The sequence below is a fragment of the Chlorocebus sabaeus genome, chromosome 9 (assembly GCF_047675955.1).
Source record: "Chlorocebus sabaeus isolate Y175 chromosome 9, mChlSab1.0.hap1, whole genome shotgun sequence".
NCBI classification, from domain to species: domain Eukaryota; kingdom Metazoa; phylum Chordata; class Mammalia; order Primates; family Cercopithecidae; genus Chlorocebus; species Chlorocebus sabaeus.
The window spans coordinates 87,506,966-87,519,672 of record NC_132912.1 but is presented as its reverse complement, the minus strand read 5'-3'; positions in this window follow the sequence as shown (position 1 = coordinate 87,519,672).

Genomic DNA, 12,707 nt, shown 5'->3' with positions numbered 1-12,707 from the left:
AAGTTTACATTTTAAGTTTAAGAAACTTTTCTGAACATCAGTCTAAAACACGAAGAGCTGAAAATGATGAGAAAAAGATAAAAATTTGAGAGATCTATTCTGAAAGTACAAGATTCTACCAATTAGAGATCCTGAAAGAGAGAACAAAGAAAATAAAAGTGAGGACTTAATGAAATAAGTGGTAGGATACCTCCTGGTGTTGAAGACAGGCACACAACTTTATTTATTCATTTATTTAGAGACAGGATCCCATTCTGTCACCCAGGCTGGAGTGCAGTGGCACAATCTGCTCACTGCAGCCTTGACCTTCAGGACACAGGCAATTCTCCCACCTGTGCCTTCAACTAGCTGGGACTACAGGTGCATGCCATCATGCCTGGCTAACTTTTGTATTTTTTGTAGAGATGGGGTTTCACCGTGTTGCCTAGTCAGTCTGGTCTTGAACTCCTTGGCTTAAGTGATCTGCCGACCTCGGCCTCCCAAAGTACTGAGATTACAGGTATGAGCCACTGTGCCTGGCCTAGGCACACAAGTTTAGATCTAAAAGGGAATTTTCAAAAATCCAATTCTAGACTTGGTATGGTAGAGTTTCTAAACTCTAAGTGTAAAGAACATAATTCTGAAAAACTTTGAAAAAAACATCATCCACAAAGAAGAGGTAGTTCACAATATAGGATACCAGAATTTAGTAGTAGTAATCCCTTCAAAGTAATATAGGAAAATAATTTTAAACCTAAAATTATATATTCATAAACATACTAATCAAATATAAAGACTTAACAAAGCAACTTTAAGGTTTCAGAAAATGTAACTCACGTATTTTCTAAGGAAGGAACTGAAGACGAATTCCAGCAATACAAGGTAGAAAGCAAGAAGGGAAGATACGGATTCTAGGAAATAGTTATCTTGATTCAGCAGAGGAAAAAGTGAAAATTCTCAGATTATAGTGAGAGTACCATATATAACTTGTAAGAGAATAGTTATTTCATCGTTAATCTAAACATCAAAAAAGGGGATTTGGGGGCAATAGATACATTAAAGAATGTGACAATTTCAAGAATTTAATATGATCATATGTTCTTGTAGGCAAGAAGAAAATAGAAGGCCATTGGCGACTTGTAGGGGAGGAGAGGAAATGTGCAGTTAAGTCATTATCCAAGTCGTTAAGAAGTAAAATAAAACATGGCATGATCCACTGAACAACTGGAGAAAATAAAATCCGCTTGACTTTGCACTTAGGAATGGTTCCCTTCAAATATAATAGCATAGATTTCCTGACCTTAGACCCTTAGAAAATGTTATGCAATATTAACAAACCCCTTGATACTTCCGTTATCAATATTTGTATAGATATATTAATGTAAAGTCTTTTTATTGTTTTTAAACTTTGAAATCAATCTTTAGTAAAAACACTTATTATATATTTGTTTACAAAAAATTCATATGTTATCAGCCTTACCAATGTAAAAAATAAAGGTGAAATGGAAAGAAATTGGGGGCAAATGGCTAGTAGAGATAGAAGGAAGGAATCAAAATACTATTATGTAATGAACAGTTATAAATTATTAAACTATTACATAGATAGCAAAAGAGAGTTTTGAGAATATTATTTAATTTTGCTAAGTTAACCAAAAGAGAAATTTAAATTAGTTACTTATGTTTCAAAAATAAGACCAGAGGAGGAGGAGGCTCAGATATATAATGGATAGAAATAGAAACCTTTAAAAGCATTTATCTTTGAGGAGGACCTACACTGGTTATTCTCACTCTAAAATCTTTATTCTTTTACCGTTTGATAGTCTGAATCAACAGTTTAATATATTATGCTCTTTAAAATTTTTTATGTTTAGATAATGTCTTCATTGTATGGGCAGTCTTAAGAATATACAGTTTGGATTTCCCAATTGAAAATGCAATTCCGGCTCCTCAGAGGGCTGATGTAGAGGATCACTTGAGGCCAGGAGTTGGAGGCCAGCCTGGGCAACATAACAAGATCCCTGTCTCTTAAAAAACTTAAAATATGTCAATTTTAATTTAAATTTAAAAATTAAAATATGTCAAGTTAAAAAACTTGACAGTGGACACGATGTTAATATTATTATGTTTACTATAAAATGTGAGCAATTTGAGCTACTTGTAAAAACCTGTTCTGAGCAGAAATTACTTTGGGGACAGCTAATAGTTGGCTTAGTGATATTACTTTTCATTTGTTCAGCTCTTTGCGTATCTTTGGAGACAGCCATTAATAATATAGATAAATCAATGATCCTACCATTATTTTCACATCAGTGGTCAGTAATAGATGTATAATAACACTGAAAATGGTTATAATTCTCAGGTCATTATATAAAATTGCTTAAAAAGAGAAACCTACATATTTTTAGCTTTAAGGCATGCCAATAATATATTGACTTAAAAACTGCCTTATGATTTGAATAAAGCAGTATTTTTGGTTAGACAATTATACAAGTGTAAAGTCAAGACTTTATATCATGTATTTGAAAGCCTGCCAAGATTCAACATTTAATATTTGTCTTAACATTTGAGAAGACGCTATTTTTCTTGTTAGAATTTGTGGGAGAGAAAAAAAGCTATAAAAATTTAATTTCACATAAAATTGTTTGAAATTGCCTTTCACTTGGCTACATAGATTATTGATTTTGCCTTTTATAAAATAAAAGCTTAATAAAATTGCACAACTTTTATTTCAAGGAGAAGAAATATATATTCATATGTATATGTATATATGTCACATAGTCTGATACCCCTCCTTTGGAAAAATAACAAAGGTTAGTATTTACATATCAAATCTATGAGCTGCTATGATATTCTCCTAGAGAATGAATCATGCCATAATGAAAGATTAGGTCAATTTATAATGATTGCTCTTTTGCATTTTAGGTGATTGCTATTTAATGTGGAGGACCATAATGCAGGCAGATGAAGAAAAGCTTTTTATATCAATTGATACAGGCTGAGAAAATGATGAAAGTGGTAGTATTTTAAAATTTGTGTTGCTATTGACAGTAGACAATAGAAACACACATGGGCAAATTGAAGTGTAATATCATTACAATTTGGGGGGCTATACCAGTAGTTTTCAAAGATTTTACTGGTTCAAGTTAGAAAGTTTCATACAACTTACTGTTTTGCTATTAGCAGAAGACTGGAGCAAAAATTAGTTGTGTCTGGAGGACTCTGAATGAAAGTTGTGGAAATTGATTTGTTCTAAGTAAAACATACCATTATCAAAACGTGATTTTAAGAATATTATCAATATTTGTTATTTATATAAGCTTTTTCAGCAAGGTTATACCTGTTTAATATGTGAAGTAGAAGAAACCATTAAAATAAAGAACTTTGGTAAATAAGAAAAAAATTTTCTCTGAAATGTTCAGAAAATTTAGTGTCTTTTAAAAACATTTTCTTCATTGCAAATAATTACTTTTTTTGGCTCATGATCTGCTGAACACTTCATTTCTTGATTAGTTCAAGAAGAGTTTTCTAATTTCAGTTACCAATAGATATTTACACATGGATCTCAAAGTCATTTACAGCATTTCTTTGTCCATACTGCTTGTTGAGCAAGAGATATTTTATATCCTCGAAACTTTTTATCAAAAGCAGAGATAGAAAGTAAGGAAGCGGAAAATTATTCCTGTGGTGTGAATGGACCAGACTACGCAGAAAATTAGCATTAATTTGTGAAAACCTCTTTTTTATTTATTCATTTTGGAAACAAATTTACATGCCATCCTCTCTTTGACTTATAAACCAAAAATCACTGTTACAAACCAGAGGAACCAGTCCAGATTCACTGTGGCCTGAAATTAAAGTGTTGGAGAAATGTCATTTAAAACAAAATCCCCTCTCACTTCAGAAAACCTCTCCACAGGGTAGAAATGGAAGAAAACAATTTTATTACTGAATAAACGTTAAACCAGAATGTGATACACAGCACAGGCAATCCACTAAAAGATTGCAAAGACAAAAGACATCTTTCCTTTTTATATAGCAAAGCAGATATAACCTATTACATGCATGTTCTTAAGATAAACAATATCTAGTTCTCAAGAGGACTTGACAGCACCATTTGTCACCATTCACATGGATGACCACCCCTGGTTATTGGGGTGGCCATCTGAGTTTGTTAACTTGCTTTATCCAAAGGAAAACAATACATTTCCTATATCTTTATGGCAAGAGTTAGTTTTGAGCAAGGCATTGGCCAAAGTTAGACTCCTGCCCCTCTACAGAAATTGGGAGGTAGGGTCACTGTCTTCCTTGATTACATTTCAAGAGGTGGTTTCCAGGTCCTTGTTTGAGACATTCCTGGGTCATCAATCTGGCAAGGGGCTTATTTAGCTTTAAAAATCATTTACATCAATTTCAAAGAAGCAGAGAAAGAACTTAATTAAAAGTTTTCTAAAATAAATGCTTTCAACAAGCAGCATTAAACCTCCTATCTTTAATTTTATCCACCTTTATAGCTCTTAGGGGGAAATAAAAAGGACATCATGAGCTAAAATTCTCTTCTGAATCACTAATATTGGTTTTTGCAAAAAAAAAAAAAAAAAGCCATTGATCTTGGTAAATGAGATTTGTAGCTTAAGGATATGCTTACACACTGAGGTCTGAGCTTTGTTGTGCCTAAATTTATTCAAATAATGAAATATTGAGAAAGCATATCTGAGATAATATTGAAAAACTTTAAGTAGATCTTTAACTGATATTTGACTGAAATTGCTTATGCTTACATAGCAGTGACAGAAATTTGGAAGATGTATTGGTACCGTTATATTTGAGTAGTCTTTGAGGTAGGGGTTCCAGATTTAACAAATAAAAATTCAAGGCACCCAGTGAAAAGCGAATTTCTAATAAATTCAAATGTAATGGCCTGTCTTGTTTTATCTGTCAAATCCACTCTGAGTTGTAATGGCTGAAGCAATAAGGCATTCAAATTTTAGTTAGCTAAGTACTAAAAGTGTGAATGCCAGCAAGAGGGATAGTATTCTTTCCATCTATTATCTATAAAATAGCCGAGAAATTTTAAGCTTATCAAAAGACTTGATTGTTTCCTAGGTAGAACATTAACTTGGAAGTCAGACTAATATTAGAAGTTGGTGGCAATTAATATTTATTGAATGTTGGCAAGGTATCAAGCTCAGTTGTGTTCTACAAGTATCATCTCATTTAATTCACACAGCATTTTTACGAGCTATAGAGTAATATCATCCTGTTTTACAGGTGAGGAAATGATTTTAAGACAAGCAATACTAATAATCAAAATTGTGCTTTAAATCCCAGTTTGGTCAAATTGAAGGTTTACTTTCCTAAACCGTCAACTCTGCTAGCTTCCAGATGACCTAGCTTCTAGAATCTATTTCCTTTGATTCTAAATTTGTAGCCTTCCTTGGATGAGTCACTTAACCTCTGTTTTTCAATTTTTACATATATGAAATCTGAGTATTAAATTGGATTATTTCTTGATTAGTACAGTTATGTGATTTTGTCAAGAAATTAGAATTCTGCTACTGAAGTACGGGAAATAGAGTTGTGTTTAATTTGCCTTTATATAGATTTTAAGGTCAAATAGGGCACACAATTTTTTTCATACCCATGTATTTCTTCCTAGTATGTACTACAGAATTTTACATAGACTCTCAGTGGATGCATGAGTAAGGGTTGGGATCATTGAGTTGTGTATTTCTTCTGGCAATATAGAATTCAAAAGATCATTCAGAAGAAAAGAAATTCTCAAGTTCCTTCTGAAATTCTAATAACATGGGAAATGAGGTAAGAATATGGGAGAGTAATATGCTGAAATGTAGTATTGAGTCATTCAGGTTAGTTAGCAGGAACTTATGACTGGGATCCTAGAACTCTATATATGCATGTGAGGCTCTTTTGGCTGTCTTAAAATTATCCTGTTCCTATGTTCTGGAACAAACATTTTCTTCCACCTCCTAAAGTTTTGTTCTTTACTCGTAACTTCACTGGTCCTCATTATTCTTCAGAGCAGAGAAGAGGCACTCTTCAAAATAGGTATAGACTTTCTTTCTCTCTTTCACTCTCTCTCTCTCCCCTCACCCCCATCTCTTTCTGGCTTCTTTTTACTAAAATAACGAATTCACAGACATGCATGTAAAAATCCCAAAGTGACTCACTTAAAAAATGCCACATATAACTATATAGAAGCATAGTTTCTGAATAGGAATTATAGAAATTATGAATCAATAAGACAGGAGGAGGTGCACAAAAGCAGATGAGAATATAGACCAGTCATGACACTGTGGCATAGTTATCAAAAGATATAGTGACATTTGTATCTGACAAGAAGGTGATTGTTGTGCATTTAAACTCTGAAACTCTGGGAAGTGTAGACCTGAGAGCATGTATTTCAAATGTAGAAACTTGGCATTATCAGCAGGTAGGCTGGGTTTAATAAAACCTGTATGTCTAAAATTCAGAAAATTGAGCTTCAAGAGAAGATTAAAGGGACAGACAATATAAATTGCAATGCAGTGATGCATTACTAAAAGGTGAGAGCTAAAATAAATGTTATGGTAGTTAATATTAGGAAATAACACAGACCAAAATACATAAACCATAACTTACTAAAGTACCATAAATTACTAAAGTTCCAAAAGGATAGGCCATGATCATGAAATGAAAAAAAAAAAAGTGGGATCAGAAGAAAGGACTGTGTCTCTTTCTATGTTTTTTACATTCATAAATTTATTCTATAAATTTTTAAAAGGCTAATTTGAATAAAATTAAGGTAATATAAGAAGGATTGGCAACTAGAACTAAAAATAAAGGCTTAAGCATATGATGTGGTGTACCTAAGGGAATCTTTGAATATGGTTGGTACTACTTTACTAGAAAGTAGATAAAAGCATTTATAAGAGGTTAAGTGTGAAGAAGTATGAAGAATGAGATTTATTGGCATTATGGAGAAGAGAGATACATGGAATAATTCTCAGAGCATAGAACAGCAATGGCAGAAATTGCCAAAGTTGATTTCATGAAGTTGGTGGCAAAACACTGAAAAAAATGTACACAGAATAAAATGAATTAAGGGGATTTTATAGTATACTCTTGCCTCCTATAACTTCCAGAACATGGTGGAAGCTATTTATAGAGAGATTAGGAAGTCTAGGGAAAAAAATTCATTTTTTCAGAAAACTCAGAATGTACGTATACCAGCATTTGCCAAAAGGACTGCAAAAAGTAGAGGATCTTCTAGGTCAGAATAAAATGGAGAACCTTTTTATATAGATGTAGATTTCAGGACTGTAAAAGATAACTGTTGCCAGGTAATAAAATACCTCAAAATTTCACATTTTAAAGCAACAAGCATTTGTTATTGCACAGTTTTTCTGGATCAAGAGTCTAGGTATGGCTCAACTTGTCCTCCTGTTTAGGATCTCTTTCAAGGCTCAAATCTAGTTGTCACTGGAGCTGCTCTCATCTAAAGTCTTGAAAGAGGAAGGATCCATTTCAAGCTTACTTACGTGGGTTGTTGGCTGGCTCAGAAGATTCACTTCCAAGCTCATTCATGTGGCCGTTGGCAGACCTAAGACCCTCCCTGTTGGCTGTTGCAGAAGACGTTATTTCTCTGCCACGTGGGCCTCTCCATAGAGCAGCTCACAACTTGGTAACTGGCTTCCCTCAGAGGGACTAACAGAGAAAGCAAGATTTCGGAAGTTACATCCCATGATTCTGACATATTCTATCTGTTAAAAGCAAGTCACTAGGTACAGTCCACAGTCAGTGGGAGGAAGTTACACAAGGGTGTAAATACCAGGGTGCAGGAGTCACTGAGGCATATATTGGAGTCTGTCCAGTACAAAGACTTTGCTCTAGGCAACAATATTAGATGATAAACAGCAAGTGATGAAAAGTGGAGGTGACTGCCTGGACTCAGACTATCCAAGCATAATCATCTTTCATTCTCAGAATAAATTTTAGCTCATAAAGATTAAAAAAATTCAATACAGAAAAATAATCTCTTCTCATTTTTTTCATAATATTAATGTCTGGCATAATTAAGGACCTGTGGTGTTTCGTGATGTTCTCTAGCTTAAATAAGATTAAATCAGCACAGATTAAACTATAAAGGCTAGAACTAAGGAATTTAACCTAATGTTCTTAACTGAACAGTAAAGAACTCCCAAGATGAGTTTATTTAACCCCATATTCTAGTTTTTTATATTTTCTTTTGTGAAAGATATACTTTCTTTATATATGCTACTAGAGAAGGATATTTTCCAGAAAATTTTTTATCACCTGCCTGAGCAGCTTTCCTTTATCAAAATTCAACAGGAACCATTGTATGGCATTAAATATATTGATAAACTAAGTAAAACTCTGAGTAGTTTCACATTTAGGGAAAAAAAGATAAACGTAATGGTAATGTTTATCTTATCTGCATGATTAAAAAAAGGGGAGATTAAATACGATAGAGTAGGCAAAGCAAAATACAGAAAAAAAGTTCTGTTAAATAAATCTACCACATGACAGAACCTGATGGGATGAATGTAAAATCTATATAAAGAAAGTATGTCTATCTATCATCTATCTATCTATCTATCTATCTATCTATCTATCTATCTTTCTATCTATCATCTATCATCTATTTACCAAATATTATATATGTTTATATGATATATATGGAAGCATACATAATGAAATTAGTACATATACATATATACATAATGCTTAAAAATACATTGTTGCTATTATTATTTTGAGAAAACTGCTATGTGTTAGATAAATTAAAAATAAGGCAAATAAAATTTTTTATTTTACCAGTTTATTCTTTAATGTTTTTTTCTTTATGAAGATCAAAATTTCTGACCTATACTATTTTCTTTTTCTTGAAAGAATGCCTTTTGACATATCTTGCAACGCAGGTCTACTGGAATAAATTTCCTCAATTTTTGTTTATCTGAGAAAGTCTTTATTTCTCCTTTACTTTGAAGGATAATTTTGCATGGAACAGAATTCAATTTTTTTTCCTTCTGTCTCAATGCTTTAAATATTTTACTCCATTCTCATCTTGCTTGTGTGGCTTGTGAGGAAAAGTCAGATATAAGTCTTAACTTTATTCCTTTACAGGTAATGTTTTTTTCTTTAGCTTTTTTCAGGATTATTTTCCTTTGATTTTCTGTATTTATAAAATGATATGCCTAAGTATAGCTTTGGTTTTCTTTTTTTATTTTTAACCCACCTTCAGCATTTATCCTACTTTGTGTACGCTAAGCTTCGTGGATTTGTGGTTTGGTGTTTGAACTTAATTTGGGAAAATTACCAGTTATTATTATCTCAAATATGATTGTATTTTTCTCTCTTTCTTCTACTTCTGATATTCCCATTACATATATGACTACCTGTTTTAGTTGTCCTACAGTCCTTGGATATTCCATTCTGGTGGTTTTTATTCTTCATTGTTTTCCTTGCTCTTCAGTTTTTATTTTTTCATATATATCCTAAAGCTCAGAGATACTTTCTTTAGCAGTGTTCAGTCTACTAATAACCCTATCAAAAACATTATTTTTGTTACACTGTTTTTGATCTCTTGCATTACTTTTTGGTTTGTTCTTAGAATTTCAGTCTCTCTGCTATGATTACACATCTGTTCTTTCATACTGTCTACTTTATCCATTAGAGCCTCCAGTATATTAATTGTAGTTGTTTAAATTCCGCATCTGATAATTCCAATAACCTCAGTAAAGTTCTGATGCCTTCAATTTGCGTTTTTTTTTTTTTTTTTTTTCTTTTAGCATGTCATGTAATTTTTTCTTGATTGACAGACATGATGTGCTGGACAAAGGATATAGCTGTAAAAAGGTTTTTGTGAACACTATGGTAAAGTGTGGGGGAAAGAAAGTGTTCTAGAGTCTCAAGGTTAGATTTCAGTCTTTTAGTGGGTCTGGGCTTTTGGACTGTGAACTTCAAAAGTGCTTTCAGACATTGTTCCTTGGGTGGAACTTGGTGGCTAGAGATGGTCTAGCATGGGCTACTTCTCCTAGATCAGTCAGGTTCTGAAAAAAAACCCAGTAGGTCAGGCTCAGCTTACAGTTTCTCTTGAGGGCAGCCCATGTTAAGAAGAATAGAGTATTCTGGTGAATTTAGAAATTGTTTTTTCTTCTTCTGCCAGATACATGATATTTTTCTCTTATATTCACTATAAGAACATGCTCAAACCACTAGAGATAAAACTCACAAAACATGGGGGACTGACTGCTTTATAACTGGATGCCCTGGAGTTTTAACCTCTTAGACTTGCCCACACGGAGCCCCTAGTGAGTCATCAATTACTGTTCAGATTTTCCTACTCTAATGTTGGTTCCTATGTAAGTTTTCACTCCTTGACTCCCTGTATTCTTCTCCACAATCTTGGGGACAACAATTTATGTGTCTTCACTTCTCTTAAGGATACAAGAAGAATGGTTGATTTTTCATTCTCTTCAGCTTTTTACTTGTTGTTAGGATGGAAATGGCAACTTTCAGTCTCCTTACAGGTAGAACCGGAAACCGGAAGTCTGTTTCTACTATTTTTAACTTTAGAAAAGTAAGGCAAAAAAATTATTAAGAAACTGTGAATATAGTAAGTATCTCCTTTTGTAAATATAATTTTGTGGGTTTTATTTGGGTTCAAGTTCATATCATGATGTCTTATTCATCCATTTACTGAATATAACTGATATGCCATGTAAGTTTAACCATCTAAAGTCAATTTGACATTTCTAAGCAAAGCCGAGGGTTACAAAGAAACTGGTTGTCCTATTTTTATAACTTGACATTCAAACTAAAACTGTAAAATGACCTTCAGAGTCAAGAATATGCGGTACCTTGGTTTTTAATATCTCATGGGTGAAAGAGGAAGGAGCTCTGAAGATCTTTGATCTCAATTGCTCTTGAAGGAGTAGCTGCAATGAGACTCAATAATGTCTGATGTCCTGATGTATTTGAGAATTTTCCCCTAGATATTCCCTAATTATAATATAGCCAATTCCTGCTACCTTTAACCCATTACCACTAGGCAAGGAAGGAATAGCAGAGCAATCTGGAAGTCATTAAGAATATTTGAAGATAAATGTGTTCTACTGAGGTTAAACATTTCATTCTCCTGATAATAAAATGACATTAGCTTCATAGGTATTCACAGTATACTATAGGGTATTTTAAAACAATTAAGAAAGGAAAGAATATTCACTTCCTTGAGTTTGTTGTTGTTATTGTTGGTCTGTTTAATTTGTGGCTTGGAAACAGAGCAGACTCCGCTGAGAAAATTAAAAATGATAATAATATAAATTATTTAAAGCCTTAGGAATGAAAGATGAGAGGTCAGTATGTTTCAGGATGCATTGTATAGCTACAAAGTATTACAAAGTGTCCCTAAGGTGAATCATTATTTAAAAAACAAAAACCAGTTAATTACAAATACAGTGTAATTTACCTTTAAAATATGTGTTTTATTTTGTAGGCACTATGAAAATATGCACTCAGGAGTTAAATATATGAATGAAAAAAATAAATTAGCCATCAAGGTAAAATGTCAACCATGATTAAATACAAATATTTGCCTTCCTTGTTTTTCTATATGTGTCACTAGACAGGACTAGTGAAAAACCCACAATAAGTGCTGTGTGGTAGAACTTTTAACTATTTAGTGTCAACTATCACTAAATGCAAGGGGGTTCTTTGAGTTTATATTTCACTATATTTCCCTAAATAATTTACTCTTTCACTCTGTTGGATGTTCTAGTACCTTTTCAAATCTTCAATATTTTCTCTCCATCCTTCCCTACAGGTGATGATTTATTACTTTGAATGAAGTTTTCCCGATCCCGTCTCAGGCTAATGCCTCCACTTGTGTATACAGTACACTTCATTTATTTTGTGTACCCAGGAAATCAGCTCCAACTATTCTTGCTTCTCTTTTTTGCATAAACATGTTATCTTTATCATCTTTAAAAAATGGTCTTCTTTAAAAATTTATTTTATTTCAACACTTTTTGGGGAATAAGTGGTTCTTAGTTACATGGATAAGTTCTTTAGTGGTGATTTCTGAGATTTTGGTGCACCCATCACTCAAGCAGTGTATACTGTACCCAATTTTATGTCTTATCACTCTCCCACCTTCCCCCAAGTCCTCAATATCCATTATATCATTCTTATGCCTTTGCATCCTCGTAGCTTAGCTCCCACTTATAAGTGAACACATAAAATATTTGGTTTTCCATTCCTGAGTTACTTCACTTAGAATAATGGTCTTCAACTCCATCCAGGTTGCTGCAAAAGCCATTCTTTCCATGCTTTTTATGGCTGAATAATATTCCATGCTATATAACTCTGGGTAGATACCCAGTAGTGGAATTGCTAGTCAAATGGTAGTTCTACTTGTAGTCCCTTAATGAATCTCCATACCGTTTTCTATAGTGGTTGTACTAGTTTACATTCCCACCAGCAGTGTAAATGTATTCCCCTTTTTGCCATATCCACTCTAACATCTATTATTTTTTTATTTTTAAATTATGTCCATTCTTACAGAAGTAAGGTTAACACCACTTATTATCAGAGAAATACAAATTAAAACCACTCAATGTGAATGGTTTTAATTCACACTCATTCACAATGAGTGGTTCTAATTTGTGTTTTTCTGATAATTAGTGATGTTAACTACTTTTTCATACGTT